The 15,809-nt window shown below is 45.5% G+C and overlaps 1 long non-coding RNA gene across 2 annotated transcripts in view; it reads left to right on the top strand.

Moving 5' to 3' along the window:
• The window catches only part of LOC109280601 (uncharacterized), a 190,662-nt gene that overhangs the window by 16,679 nt on the left and 158,174 nt on the right, over positions 1-15,809 (top strand). The window lies entirely within an intron of this gene.

The raw sequence follows: 15,809 nt of genomic DNA, 5'->3' as shown, positions 1-15,809 counted from the left end.
ATTCCATCCAGGAAGAGCGCACACCAACTGCTGAAACTTCCTTAGCCCGACGAAGGGCTTTTGAACCTGAAAGCTTGCTTAATAATTGTTTTCCAAGTATTTAAGTTGGTCTAATAAAAGATATCAGATTCACCCAAAGAACCTTGTCTGGTGTGATATAGGCAGCTGAGGTTCTTTGGGTAAATGTGATATCTCTTATTAGACCAGCAAAATAGTTGGAAAGATTGTTCTTTGCAAGCTTTCGGATACAAACGCCCTTCTTCAGGCAGAGGGAGTCTGCTGGTGTTTGTGTGCTCTCTTGGGTTGGCTAGAAGCCAAAGGGCAAAATGCAGGTCTGTGACAATGCAGATGCCTGGCAGTGAAGATCGGAGGCAATGGGGTCTCTTTTGGAGTAGATTGTGTGAAGGAGACGATCTTCAGAAAAGCTTAGAAATCATCTCCCTCACATAACTGACTTTAAAAGAGATCCCATTGCCCCTGATCTTCACTGCCACACACTTTGCATTTTCACAGACCTGTATTTTTCATATTGGCTTAAAAGCTTGTAGTCCACAGAGGAGAGCACACAAACACCAGCAGACTCCCTATGCCTGAAGAAGGGTGTTTGTTCTTTGCAAGCTTTCAGGCACAATCTTTCCAACTAATAAAAGACATCACATTTATCCAAAGAACTCTTTGTCTGCCTACATCCTTAGATTAAAACAACTATACCCAACACCCACAAAACATGGTATGAAATAGGAGCTTTTTTAGAGGAGATGCCTAAAAGGTTAATAGGATGCAGACACTTAAGAACTGGGGCATGGAGTAAGCTACTTCCTGGTATTGCCACCTATTCCAGCTTTCTGTCTTCTCCAGCATCTGTTTTCATTATAAATGTTTTTTTCTCTACCCATTACAGTAATGAAGCAAGATCTTACAAATATGAATCAAATGTAAATGATACAGAGATCTGCTTGAGTCTAAAATAATAGCTGAGAGCTGTGAACTATGCTCCAGTAATCTCAGTGAGGAGTTGGCTCAGTTGTCCAGCAATGAAGCTTAAATGTCAACTTTTTAACTATTTAATTCCTCAGGTGGAAAAGGAGAGGAAAGAAGACAGGTCCACAAAATTTGCTGTCGGCGCTATTTCATTTTGGTGTCACCAGTGGAATGGTATTTGGGAGAAAAAAAAATAACGGCACTTTCTCCCCCATAATCAGGAGGGGCAAACTCCAAGGCGCCCAGCACAGCTCATGGGGATGTTTAAGAGGGGAACAGGTTCCTGGAGCTAAAATAATGGTGTAGAGCAGGGACAGGCAATTATTTCAGGCGGAGGGTCGCTTACCAAGTTTTGGTAAGCTGTCAAGGGCTGCATGGGTAGTCCTGCCCCCTGGTCACCATCTTGTGACCAGAAGTCCCACCCTCTAACCCCTGACCTTCGCCAACATAAGTCCCTTCCCTTGCCCCCAGAAGTACTCCTTTCAGCAAGGGGTTTTGCCATCTCTGAACCAGAAAAATACTAAATTATATTTTAAGAAGTGATCATCTACAACATTCATTAATTTTATTTAAAAAAATATTTTGTCCTGATTTACATGCATTTGTGTAGTGTATGCAGAGGTGACTGAACAATAGCTTAAAACGAAGTCTTATTCTTGTATATTGTGGGGGTGGGTATAGGTTTGTGGGGCTAAGGGTGTGTGGGTATGTGGGGTGAGGGTGGGTATGTGGGGAGGGTGGCTAGGGTTTGCGGTATGAGGGGAGGTGTAGGTGCATGTGTATGGAGGGGTGTTCATGTGGGACTCGCCCTATGAAAACACACACACACACACACACACACACACACACACACACACACACACACACACACACACACTCTGCCCCTGTGCCTGCAGACACGTGCACGCACACCCCCCCCTCTACCAGTGCGGTCCCATGCTCTGCGGTCCGGGGATGCAGCGGGGAGCCACAGCCACGTGGTGTTGGAGCAGAGCGGAGGCAGGAAAGCAGGGAACTGGCTGGGGGTGGTTGGGGCTGGGCTGCTCAAGCCTGCAAACCTGCTGAGGACTCTATCTGGGTCCTATTGCCCCTGGCTCCAGCCAGCTTTGACAGGGAGCCAGGGCAAATAAATATTAATTTACTAAATTTTTTAGGGGCTCTGCGGGCCGGCCCGCAGTCCGTATTTTGCCTGCCCCAATGTAGAATCTTAAAAGAGGCTTCTGATTTTTGACAGCTCACAGAAGAAGACCATATTTTGTGATCAGAGCTTTGAATAGTGTTATATTTTTCCCCAGTCTGATCCTTTGTTGTTTAGCTTTAGCTGTCAACAGATTAAAAACAAGTGAAGTAGAAACAGGCATAACTGCCCTGATTGTTCTCTGCTCTGCAGCTTCCTAGGCCATGCTAATGTATGTTGTAAATTCTATGATTTTCTTCCCTTTCATAGTAAACATAGATTGAGTTTCCATCGAGTTTCGTTTTCTGTTAACATACCAAATCAGCTCTCTGATTGTACTTGGTGACAGTCTTATCGGAATAATTTCTGCTGTGCCCCAAAATTGTTAGATAATTATCTGAATTGTTTGTAGAGGAGCACTGATGCATTGGTCCCATATCGGATCGGCACCGATATAAGGAAAATTGACTGTATCGGCAATCGGATGTTTTTGGATGATGTGGCCAATTAATGCCACCAATAAATGCCCCGGGCATGTGCACAGTTGTAGTGCAGCATGCAGGCAGCCAGGAGTGCAGCCTGGCAGCTTGAAGAGCAGCTGGGTCTGGCTGGTAAGTCTGTTGTGAGGGAAGGGGAATGGGGGGAGCAGATTAAGGTCCCCTGCGGTGAGGGAGGGAGTGGGGTAGGGGCAGGAGCTGCACAGCTGGGGCGGGGTGTAGGATGGAGCCATGAGCAGCTTGTCTGGGAGGCGCGGGGAGGAGGGTGGCTCCTTTTGCTACACGCACCCCAGGAGGGCATGTGCTCCCAGATCTGCATGGGGTGAGAGCAGGCTGCTGCTGCGGGCTGGGGCTGGAGGCGGCACCGAGCTCTTCCCAGTGTGGGGGCAGGGCCAGGTCTATGCTTGGGGTGGGTGGCGGCGGTGCTGGGAGTGGGGCTATGGCAAATTTTGGTGTGGCTGCAGTCCCCCCGTAGCTCCCTCCCAGCACCACTGCCACCTACCCTGAGCACAGCGCAACCCGGCCCAGCCCCCTGTTGGGAAGAGCCCAGCTTTACCCCTGACCCCAGCCCGCAGTGGCAGCCTGCATGCAGATCCGGGGTAACACATCACCTGTGCCCTCCTGGGGTGCACATAGTGGTAGAAGCTACCTCTCTCTGTACCCCCCCAGATGAGCTGCTTGTGGCTCTGTCCCATGCCCCACCCTGGCTGTGCAGCTCCTGCTCCTGCCCCACTCCCTCCCTCCGTTGTTGTGGGGGGCCTCAATCTGCCCCTTCCATCTCCTCTTGCTTCTTCGTTCACAACCGAAGAGAGGGAGAAGAAGAGTGGTCGTTCCTTAAGGAGATGATCTTCCAAGCCCAAAGGGAGGTAATCCCAACAAGGATCAAAGGGGGCAAGAGGGTGTAAAAGCTCCCATAGCTCACCAAAAGCATACAGGAACATCTAGCTAAAAGGGAGGTGTACACCCAATTAAAGGGAGGGGCCAGCACCAGGGAGGACTATACTTTGTTTGCTTGGGGCTGCAGGGGGACAGTCAGGAAGGCCAAGGTGGAGGTGGAACTGGGACTAGCTACCTGGATCAAGGACAACAAGAAGTCCTTTTTTAAATACATAGGGAGCAAAAATAAGGTACCAGGTAACGTGGGGCCTCTGCAAGACACGCAGGAAATCTGGTTGCCACACCAGATGACAAGGCTAACTTATTTAACGATTTCTTTGCCTCCATTTTCCTGAGCAGGGACCAGATCAGTCTGTCTGCTGGGACCCCCTCAGGCCCCGGGAGAGGCGCACCCAGGCCTAGGGTCAGTGAGGATCTAGTCAGGGAACTTCTGGAGGGACTGGACATATTTAAATCAGGTCATGAAGATCTCCACCCCAGAGGGTGGAGGAGAGGCTAAGGACTGGAAAAGGGCCAATGTGGTCCACATTTTCAAACAAGCGAGGAAGGAGGACCCAGGAAACTATAGGCCTGTTAGTCTTCCCTCGATCCTGGTAAGCTTTTTGAGAGAATTATCCTGGTGCATGTCCACGAGGGGCCAGCAGGGGAGGTTATGCTTAGGGGCAACCAACATGGGTTCATTAGAGGTAGGTCCTGTCAGACCAACCTGGTGGCCTTCTATGACCAGGTCACAAAATCCTTAGATGCAGGGGTAGCAGTGGACGTAACCTTTCTGGACTTTAGGAAGGCCTTTGACTCTGTCTCTCACCCCATTCTCATTAAAAAACTAGGGGACTGTGGTGTCGACACCTACACAGTCAAATGGATCGCCAACTGGCTGGAGGGCCGCACCCAGAGAGTGGTGGTGGATGGGTCATTTTTGACCTGGAGGGATGTGGCCAGTGGGGTCCCCCAGGGCTTGGTCCTCGGACCCGCACTGTTCAGCATCTTCATCAGTGACTTGGACGAGGGGGTAAAAAGCACCCTATTCACATTTGCTGACAACACAGATGTAGGGGGATGTGGGCACGGTAGAAGGGAGGAATAGGCTGCAATTGGACCTAGAGTTTACAGGGGTGGGCAGAGGAGAACAGGATGGGTTTCATCACTGAAAAGTGCAAGGTGCTGCACCTGGGAAGGAAGAGCCAGCAGCATACCTACAGGCTGGGGAACTCCCTTCTTGTCAGTGCAGAGGCAGAAAAGGATCTTGGAATCATTATTGATGCCAAAATGAACATGGGCCAACAGTGTGGGGATGTGGTCAGGAAGGCCAACCATACCTTGTCATGCATCCACAGATGCATCTCAAGCAGGTCCAAGGAGGTGATCCTCCCCCTCTATGCAGCACTGGTCAGGCCGCAGTTGGAGTACTGTGTCCAGTTCTGGGCACCGCACTTCAGGAGGGATGTGGACAGCATTGAGAGGGTTCAGAGGAGGCCACCCGCATGATCGGGGGTCAGCAAGGCAGGCCCTACGAGGAGAGGCTAAGGGACCTGAACCTGTTCAGCCTCCACAAGAGAAAGCTGAGGGGGGATCTAGTGGCCATTTACAAACTAGTCAGAGGGGACCAGCAGGCATTGGGGGAGTCCCTGTTCTCCCGAGCACTACCAGGAGTGACTAGAAATAACGGTCACAAGCTGGCAGAGGGTAGATTCAGACTAGACATCAGGAGGCGCTACTTCACAGTCAGGGTGGCTAGGGTCTGGAACCAACTTCCAAGAGAAGTGGTGTTAGCTCCTACCTTGGGGTCTTTAAGAGGAGGTTAGATGAACACCTTGCTGGGGTCGTTTGACCCCAGTACTTTTTCCTGCTATGGCAGGGGATCGGACTTGAGGATCTGCTCAGGTCCCTTCCGACCCTACCAACTATGAAACTGTGAAACTATGAAACAGACTTACCAGCCAGACAGTGCTCTCCAAGATGCTCGGCTGCATATTGGAATTGGATTGGTATTGGCCAATATGGCTCGCTAAAAATCGGCTGTCAGTATTGGCCCCAAAATTATCGGTGCACTCCTAATTATATTTCAGCGTGTCAAACTGCTATTGAAGTATTGGTTTGGGTTTTTTTGCTTGCTAAACAAACTTCAGTAACATTTAAGGTTTAGTATGTGGACACACAAACGCTTGGGCTAGGGAAAGACATTACATACAAGCTGGTTTAAGTGATCAGAAACTGGTTTAAACCTGTAACAGAACAGATGTTCAGTGCACATAAACCAATTTCAAAATGGCTGAAACTGGTTTAAGATAAACCTGGTTGAATGTAGTATCAGCCTTAACTGATTTGGGTCAAAGCGGTTTATGTATGTCTGACTCAGTTCCCTTCCTGGTTTAAGTTAAACCAGAGTCCCCCAACATCCCAGATACTTTGCATCCCTGGGCTGGACTGGGCTAGGCTATGCTCTCTGCTCCAAAGAACAGGCTGGCCTCGCCCCTCTCCTCCCTAATCAGAGCTCTGGGGGAGACTGCAGGTACAACAGTATCTGCCTGGCTTCCCTTGCTGCTTGCTCCTCAAGCAGGGTTTCCCCCCTCTCTTCCATCTCCCACAGCATGGACCCCAGCTCCATGGACCTTAGGCATGTGATATACTAGCTAATGCTGAGAAGTGTCTGTGTCTCCAATTTTACTGGGACAAGCAGACATAACAGTGTCTGCTTAGGGCTTTTTGGAGCCAATCAGCAGGGCAGCTGGTAATGTCCCTCTGTTCCTTCCTTGGAAAAAACTGTTTAAGAAGACCTTGAACTAATGAAAGAGGCTTTTGTTTTGCTGATGGGCTGATAACACTGTGGTTTTATCAGCCCCCTGCTGGTTTGCAGCACTGTCAGGCTTGCAAACAGGGAGAGGGAGATTGAAAAGCTCAGTATTATCAAAAGATGCATGCACTGCACAACCCCCCTTTGCCTCACAATGCTAGCTCGGGGCTGGAGTCTGGCAGCACCCTTGCCCCTTGAGCACTGAATGGGGTTGGGATGGTGCAGGCCAGGGTGGGAGTTTAAACCCCTTCCTAATAGAGCATCCTGCTGGGGCCTAGCCACACCCCCCTCAGCATTGTGGAATGGAAGGGAGGGCTGCTTAATGCCCCCTGGCTTCTAGCCTGAGCCACTGCAGGCATGTGCCTGTATTACCTCAGTCCAGAGGGGATGTCTGTATAGTTACAAACTGGTTCATCCTAGCCAGGTTAGACTAACTTGTAAAGATTGAATCATTTCAGGCTCAGGCTTTTTGAATGTCTGCCCCTAACCTTGGAGTCCTTTCAACAGTGGAACGTTTCAAATTTATTAGTGAACTTAGAGCTCCTTACTGATCCCCAGGGTCACTTGCATTATAGAAAGGGAGAAGTTTCAATGAAACATCCTAACACATTTCTGTTTCATAAAAAACAGATATGTGCCTCTGGCGCGTGTCAATTGGACTGATACTTATAAGTGCATGCAGCACAGTTGGCAGATGTCCATCAGGTTGGGTATTGGAATGAACACTACACATTGACTTGATAAAGCCCCCCCCCCCCCCCCCCCCCCGCCCCCATGCACGTGTGCGCGTGTGCACACACACACGGTACTGTTTAAAACCAATAAATATTTTCATGGGCATTCATGTCACACATTGGAGCTGGGAAATAATTTGTTGCTTGGTTAACAATAATAAAATCTGTGTAGGTGCTACTGTGCTTATGTTGCCCTGGCAAGGGGTCAGGCCAACTCTCAGGATCTTAATATTGCATTGCTAGGAGAGTGTGACACAATTGCACATAAACAAAACATACACACTACCAGCTCAGGCACATACACATCCAAACCAGCCTTGGCACATGCATACTTATCACCAATTCAAGCACATACACTATACACCCCAAACGTTAGACACAGATCACTAATTTGTATATCATGCACACAATGCCCCCCCCCACACACACACACACACACCTCAGATATACACACATTCAAAATAATTAGTCTAGGTTCATGCACACCTATCACCAGTTTAAACCCATACACGCTACACACACCAAATTTAGACAGAATCAGTTACCAGTTACCAACACCTGCACATCCAATACACATACGTGGATTATTAATTCATATACCACACACATACACACACTGATATGTATATATATGTGTATTCACTAATTCACACATGTACCACCCACCTACACATAAACACAGGTGAGTTCCTAAGTTGGGTGTTGTGATGTGTATGTATGTATGTGCTTGGTGTACTTGGGATACCTGGGGAAAGGTTAAGGTAAGAAAGTAGAAGTGTAGGGAGTTAAAGTTACCAGGACCGGGATTAAAACCGGTAGACTAGAGGGGCCTGGGCTGAAGAACTGAGGCTTGGGGGTAACTTTAAGTTAATTGGTCTTAATTGATTAAAAGACAATGCCCAAAGCCTGCAGAACAGGGAAGCATGTGGGCACAGAGTCTGGGACTGGAGCCAGAGCTACGGGGGAGCTGAAAAGGTAGATGGGGACAGGGAAAATGGGACTAAGGGAAAGTGTGGGTGTTAAAGAGGAGCTCTGGGTGTGGGGAGCCAGAGGATGGCTGTGGGGCAACTAGAGAAGGGGCAGCTAGAGAAGTTGCAGGGAGTGGCAGTAGGTGCTGGAAGCTGGAGAGAGCTGCAGGAGAGCTAATAGGAGCAGGGAAGCTGGAGGAGAGGAGGGGGGGAAGATTACAGAAAGTGTGGGGGAAGGCTGAAAACAGAGATGGACTGCAGAAAAGCAGCAGGCAGCAGAGTCAGCAGGAAAGCAAGGAGAGGCTGAGAGGTGGCAGAAAAGGGGAGATGGAATTGGGAGGAGATCGGGGAAACTAGCAGAGAGGGTGGGAACTGGAGCTGAGAGAGAGAGGGAATGAGGCTGGAATTTAAGATAAGGAAGGGATGGATTCAGTAAAACATGACCGAACTTGGGGTTGCAAATGACAGTGGTTTTATTGAAGAGGGGAGATGGTGACATAATGCCAAATTGGTTCCCATGCACGCATGCCTGGCAGCAGGGGTTAGAGAGGCTTGGTGCAGGGGCTGAAGTCCACTGAAGTCCAGGAGGAGAGAGACAGAGAGTCTAAATTGTAGGAGGTGGTGTGCAGGTAATATCTACCTATCCAGGCTGGAAAGGGGTCCTTGTCCAGTAGATGTTGTCCAGAGTGGGGTCGCTGGCATGGCCTCTGGGTGGATAGGTGGTGTGGCATGGTGCTGGTCCAGATGGAAATGGCATTCCCACTGGGTCTGTCTTCACTGCCCCTTTTTATAGGGGCAGACCTTGTGTGACCCTAGTGACAGGAGGCATGCCCATGCAAGGGTCAGCCCCTGATGTACTGAGCATGTGTGCTCCATGCAGGGATGTGCAGTTTCGGGTGTCTGTAATGGTGAGAGTTGCTGGTTTTGCAGGATCCTTTGTCTTTCAAATGCTGGTCTTTGTTCCTGGGTGAGGTCCGTGATTCCTGGGTGAATCAATGAAAGGTGATGGCCCAGTCGTTACAGGCCATTCAGTAGAGGCCTGCTACCATTGTATTTCAGTCATTCCCAATCACACTCATTCATCGGGGAACCAATTTACATGGGAGGGGTACATGACTCATACAGTTGCAACATGGGATGCCCAGGCAGAGGACAGAAGATGGAGGCTTGACACAAAAAAATGGAAACTTGACATGACTCTGGTTCACTAACAAACACAGGCCTAAACCATACAATATCCATATGAAACAATAAAAATTAATACAAAAATGATGATAATATAACATACAACAGTAAAAATCAATACACACCTAATAATAATACAGTATAAAATGGTGGATATCCAAAACCAAAAACTTGCTACCAAAATAAAAATGTTTAAAGCTTATCCTAAGTCTGAGCTCACTTATACTTATCTATAGGGAATAGAGAGGGAGAGAAAAAGTCAGAAATGGTTGGGGAAGGGGAGGGAATGCATTTTAAAATAAATACAAAAAAAGAGAGAAAACTGGGGGTTCTGCTACACTTCATGCTATAAACAGTTCAGATAAATGAAAAAGGAATATGAGTGGATGAAACCAGTTTGTCTTAGAAATTAATTGTGACTTGGAGCTAGACTGACTGGTGCATTTCCAGAACTGTAAAATTCAAATGTGTTATCAGAGCAGGGTATTGGGGATGGGTAGAGAGGATGCAGGAGCCCATCACTTTAGTCATTTGTTTGAATATAATCCAGAATAATTGTGATCAAAAGATGCTGCCATATGTTGGCTTCATAGCTATCTTTGCCAGATGAGATCAGTGTTCTTAGTCCAATAGCTGGAGGATAAGCATTCATACAGAATACTGAATATGGAGACTAAATTATTCTTTCAGCCAAAGAAGGAAGTCCCCTTGGGTCTGCATTGAGGCAATCAAGATATGGTGTTGGAGAGAGACTGACAGGTCCATGATTCAGCTGTTCAACAGAAACAGGATTTAGCACATTTCACTAACACTCAATCTCAAATTAAGATGCTGTATTACTTGGCTTTAAGACAAATTTATGACAGAAAATACATAGCAACTTTAAAATTAAACTTTGTGGCATGCTTGCCTTAAGGAAGAAAATTCTAGCAACTTATTTAGTTTGTTTGATATGAAAAAAATGTACTCTAGACTAAATTAATCTCTTGTCTTTGGAAGCTGTGAAGCTCAAAAAGCAGATCAGTGCAGCATAGTGTACCTGGTTTTACAGGCAAACCTGTAAATTAAGATTTGCAGTCATGCTGGGAAGAGATAAGTACGTTAACAAGTTGTTCTTTTCTGATCTTAAAAAGTGGCTCATGAATCTGAGTTCTTGGTACTGGTCAGTGGAGAATTTGCTCCGTGCTTGTTAAATTGGGGCATGCTGTTGTTGAGCTGCCTGATTATTATTTTCCAGACCCAGTGGTTAAGACGCTGGATTGTAAACCAGGAGACCTGGGTTGCATTTCCATTTGTCACTTGAGGCCTCCTCTACATGTTATGAGTAATTTCCCTGAGACCAGCTATACATGGAAAGTAGCTATTGCGCCATAAAAAACTCCAACCAGCTTTAAAGTTAGACCTCAAAAATGTGTACTAACTTTATAGCTGGTTGCTATCAAGCTTTAATTTGCATGTGGAGCAGGGTTTTCCCTATGGCTGGGAGCCCCAGCATGTGTGGCATGGCAAGAGGCACGATTGCATGGATCATGTGTTAGATCCCATTGTGCCTTTACCTGCATGTGTAGAGGAAGCTAGTTGAACTTTGGAAAAATCATTTATGTTTCCTCTCCCTGTCTGTCTGTCATATTTACTTGTTACTTAAGTTGCACAGGATAGACACTGTCTCTTTCTAGGTGATTGTACAGTGAGTTGTCTCTAGTGGGTTATGGAATAGAGAAAATCCCACACAATTTACTGATTTGTTTTGATGTACTGGCTGGGGAGTAGTTAGCTGATTGCACGATTTCACAATGATTATACACTTAATTCATACAACACAATTTTATTTTAAAATTCTTTGCTACGTATATAACACTGCTTAGCTTTAAGAAACACCACAAACGTTAAGAACACAATAATTACATATATCAGAAACAATGCTCTGAATGCACTTCCTTCCCAAACAATGCTATAAGAATTAGTGTTACAAAAACAACTACAATTACAACTAAAAATTAAATTTGAATCAATACTATTATTTTTCATATTATACTTACAATCCTAGAATTCTGAGAAGCCAAACACCAAAATATGGTTTCGTTCCTCAGTAGTACAATTTAATGGGTTGGCCTCAGTAGTACGGTTCAATGGGCTCGCCTCAGCAATACAATTCAATGAGCTAGCTTCAGCAGTGATAGGACTAAGTCCTCTTCCTTCAGTCCCTTTCAGGTGCTCCGCGGCTTCGGCGTGAACTAAAAGATTCGTGTTCACGGAGAGGGTGGTTCAGGTGATCAGTCTGATCCGGCCTACACTTGCGATTCTTCCTTCGTTGTTCTGCAAGTATAGTCACCTCCAAATTGGGACAGTAAGTTACAGTTTTTATTGAGTGAGCTGCTGTCTTGGGCCACTCCTACTCAAACCTGTCATTACCCCCAAATTTGGGCTCGGATCTTACTCAACAGATTCTTTTGCTTAGTAATTAGTTTCTTTTGTTAATCATTTAAATTACTTTTGGGGAACTTCCATATCACTGCAAGTGACCTTTTTTTACCAATCTGGTCAAAAGGCTCTAGGGTTTGATCTCTTGGAACTCAGGATATTTGCTTAAAAGATCATTGTTAGGTTCTCTTTGTAAAAGACTTCTGAAGATAAAATTCAAGAGTTAAAACTTTAAGCAAAGTCAGGACCTTTTGCACGTAGTCCAAAACAATGACTTAGATAAGGAGATAAATCTTATCTTCTTCCTGAAACTGGCTAATGGGCAACCATTATAAACATTCAAACTATTTCATTCAATATGACATGAGTGTCCAGAAGAATGAAGCCTTGCTCTTGCTTAGAACCTGTAGCTATTACTGTAATGCAAACAATAATAATTAAAAAGGATAGAGGGAGTTAAATATGTGTGCTTAGTTATGAAAGAAGAGTGTGAAAATGACAGTACATAGTTTGTTAATTTTTCTGTTTTTATCTAAAACAGCAAATGCTATTTAAAAACAATATTATTTCTAAGTTGTATTTTAATGGGGTGACTAGACTCCAAACTTGGGGGAAAAAGCTGCCTTTTTATAGCAGCAGCATGGGCTAGAACAAAAAATGCTAGATATGTTTTGTAATACATTTTCCCTGTTCTGTGTGATGTTGAGGCCTGCTATAGTAAAATGTTAACCAAACTACAGAGCAGTTTTATACTGTACCAGGTAAAGGTATAAGAATGTGTATATCATAATTGTGTGTGATTTCATCTGAGCTATGACCAAACAAAATGAGAAACCTGAGGGAGTTCCTAAAAAACTTGCATCTGTGTCTTGTCTTGGACGTTTCAGCCATAAAAATATATTGTGTAACATTATTATATTGAAGAATTGGTGCAGGAAATATGTGGTTTTGTACTGTTGTATTATATTTGGATCTAGATTGTCTCAAGCTTTATGGATGACTTCCCTGTCCCTTTGATTACAGAAAGTATCTCCAAATGTCCCTTATGTCTTTTGTGTTATCTTATAATTTTCAATGATCCTGGTTCCTTACTAAGCCAGTAGAGATAACTGGGATAAATATTTAAAGATAAGTTGAGAATTTTAATTTGTGGGTTATATAAATCAAACATTACAAACTGATCAGTCATTTCTTCAAGCTGGTTGCTCCTCCAGTGGGCTAGAAGGGAGGGCCCAGGCATTGCTCTTTGAGTTAAACCACTGAAGGCAAAAGGATGTTATTCTTTATTGCAACTTTTCAAATGCAAGTAGACATCTGTCTTCCAGGAAAACAACTGCCCTCTTGGGTTTTGTATCACTACGTGCTTGCTTATTAAAGCAACTGAAGCTTGACTTCCTCTTGCAATCTTTGTACTTACATATAGGGTTTGCACCTGCTGGGTCTCAGTGGCAGAATATGATGAATCCTTCAGCATGAGAGGATTCTTACTGAATACTGTGCAGACATGGGTTTAGGATATAGATTGTTCTCAGCTTCCAGGGCTCTGGGTTTTGTGAAACCTGATTCATACCCTCATTGATTTTTACCCAAAGCAACATCAGTTATTTTTCTTGGGTCCCCTAATCTCTGCTAATACCTTCTTTACCAGGAGTCACTTTGTACTCTTCCTTTCTGTAAGTTAGAAGCTCTCCATTTACTGAAGTTTTCTCCATTTACTGAACTTCTTGTCCCTGTCTCTTGAGGATGGCCCTGAAATTTTGAGGAAGAGTCGCAAACTGATACACGAAGGTCACAAGAGTAGCACTGAGGGAAAGTTAATTTTCTAATAGAGTAGAAGTAGTTGTGAAGGTCCTGTGAGAAATGGAAAGTGGTTGTTTGCTACCTGGGTGGTTGTCATTTTTTGCTGTTAAAGAAATTACTCCTGGACATCTTTACATTTATATGAAATGACAACATATGGTACATTGTTTGATCCTCAGGAAGTAAACAGTGGTAAAACCTGTGTTGAGCCAGCAGTGAATTCACTAGCGAAATTCATTCATCTGTGCTATGAACATGCACTTTACCCCTGTTTGTTTTACAGCTGCTTGTCTTTGTGAATAACAAGTCTTACAGAGGACGGTTGCTAACTCTTGCTATTATGTTGAGCTCTGTAGCCCTAGGTTCAGTAATATGTGTGTCCAAGTGTGGTTTCCAGCCTGCACTTACGTAGAGCAGTGGTGTTCCACCTTCTGTCCCCATGGGCCAGGTGAGTGGTGTGGGGCTGGCCCATGGGCTGGATCTAGCAAGGGGCTGGTGTGTGGGGTCATTCTGTGGGTGAGAACCAGCTATGTACTGGCCTGGCTCCGTGCTCCTGGATTCAACCGCAGAATGACCCTGCATGCTGGCTCAACTGTGTGCTGGTACAGTCTAGTGTGCAGGGCCAAGTCATCAGGTCCACAGGACTCCCCAGTGGTCCAGAAGTTTGGTAGCAGCTGAATGGCAGTTAGCACTGACACTGCTTCCCTGTTGCCAAATTTTTGGACAGGTAGAGAGACTCATGGGTCAGATGATGTAGCTCCATGGGCCAGATCTAGCCTGTGGGCTGGAGTTTGAGCACCATTGGAAATGAGATATAATAAAAGCAGACTGATCATTTTACAAAAATGGGTTTCTTGGGGGTGATGTGTAGGGGGTGCATGTGCACCTGCTGACTGTGGCAGTGCACCCCCTACAAAAAGGCGCTGCCAACACTGTCAGTGGTGCCTGCAGGCGGTCGCCACTTGCCATGCTGCCACCGACACCACCAACGGTGTCTGTGTGCAGTCTGCGATTCCAGCTGGCTGCTGCGGGTGGTTGCCGACCCTTGGTCAGCGCTCGCTACCCCCATCCCCCGCAGCTGATAGCACCGGCAGTGTCTACAGGAGCTCCCCCACTTACCGCAGCCATGCTACCGCCACCACCATGCTCCCACCTGTGGTGGCACGAGTTGTTTATGGGCTCGCTTTCACTGGGGGCTTGAAGAATCTATGTGGGTTGAGTTGTATGGTGTATATAAGTTTAAAGATATGTGGATCAAGGTTCCAGTCTTCTAGCTCATGACTGAAAATACAGCTCTATGCCTGCAATCACGGTGACTCTGTAAAGGACCATCTCTAAGTTTAGGGGAGATGAATTGGTGCACAGAATTTTAATTCGTCCCACTGGCCAGAGGTTCTGCTTTATATTCAGAATTGCTCATGGAAATTAAAACACCAAAATGTTGTTTACCAAAGGGACAGGCAAGCAAAACAGGCATGGTAGGAAGGTTGTTGACGGATGCTGTTGGGTAAACAGAATGAAATGATTAATCTCTTTTTGCTGACACGGCATAGACAATGTGGATGGAAGTTAAGGACAGTGAAAGTAATAAGGTGATATCTGGATGCTATTCAACCCTGTGGCATAGATGGAGACTAGACTGGGAAATCTTTTCTCCTGTAAATTCCTCTTGTCTTTATCCAAAATGTAGTTTATATCAGGCATCAGTAAAAATGGCAATTAGAATAACAAGCTTGGAAAAAATGCTAAATAAGTTCCCAGAGCTAAGAAAGGATTTTTTTAATGTTCCACAACCTGCCATTTAATTATACAGCTAGAAAATATAGAGGGGCTTGTTGTTCACAAGATCTGATATGTAGTGCACATTACCAGTGTGAATGAATGATAGGCTAACAAAAGAGAATACGGATCCTTTGCAAATTGGATAGAGTTGGAACTTGAAATGTTCAATAAAGAGAAACTGTTGTTATTAAATGTTTTGTTTCCACTCTTACCAGGGCTAAATTTCATATTGCTTGTACAGACAGCTTTTCCATTGACCTCATGGGGCAGTTCTGCCTACAGCAGGAGTGATCTGGTCTAGAGAGGGGGAAGAGATTTGAGTCAAGTATAATTTCTAGTGTGGCCTGAGAGAAAATGTCAATATAAAGTGAAGATAACTATTGATGAAGGTGATTGAATACTCTTTGGGAGTGTAGTCCTACAGGCCTATTCAGGCAAAAACTCCTGTTGAATTTAAGTGCCATCCTTTTTTTCAGGCAATTATGTTTGTCCTGGGATTACCGGTGAGCTCCCTGCCCCATTCGGGTTCTCTCCTGCCACGTCTTTGATGGGAGAAATGAACTTAGATAATTG

Source organism: Alligator mississippiensis, chromosome 11 (assembly GCF_030867095.1).
Source record: "Alligator mississippiensis isolate rAllMis1 chromosome 11, rAllMis1, whole genome shotgun sequence".
NCBI lineage: Eukaryota > Metazoa > Chordata > Crocodylia > Alligatoridae > Alligator > Alligator mississippiensis.
This window is presented reverse-complemented; position numbering and strand designations above follow the sequence as displayed.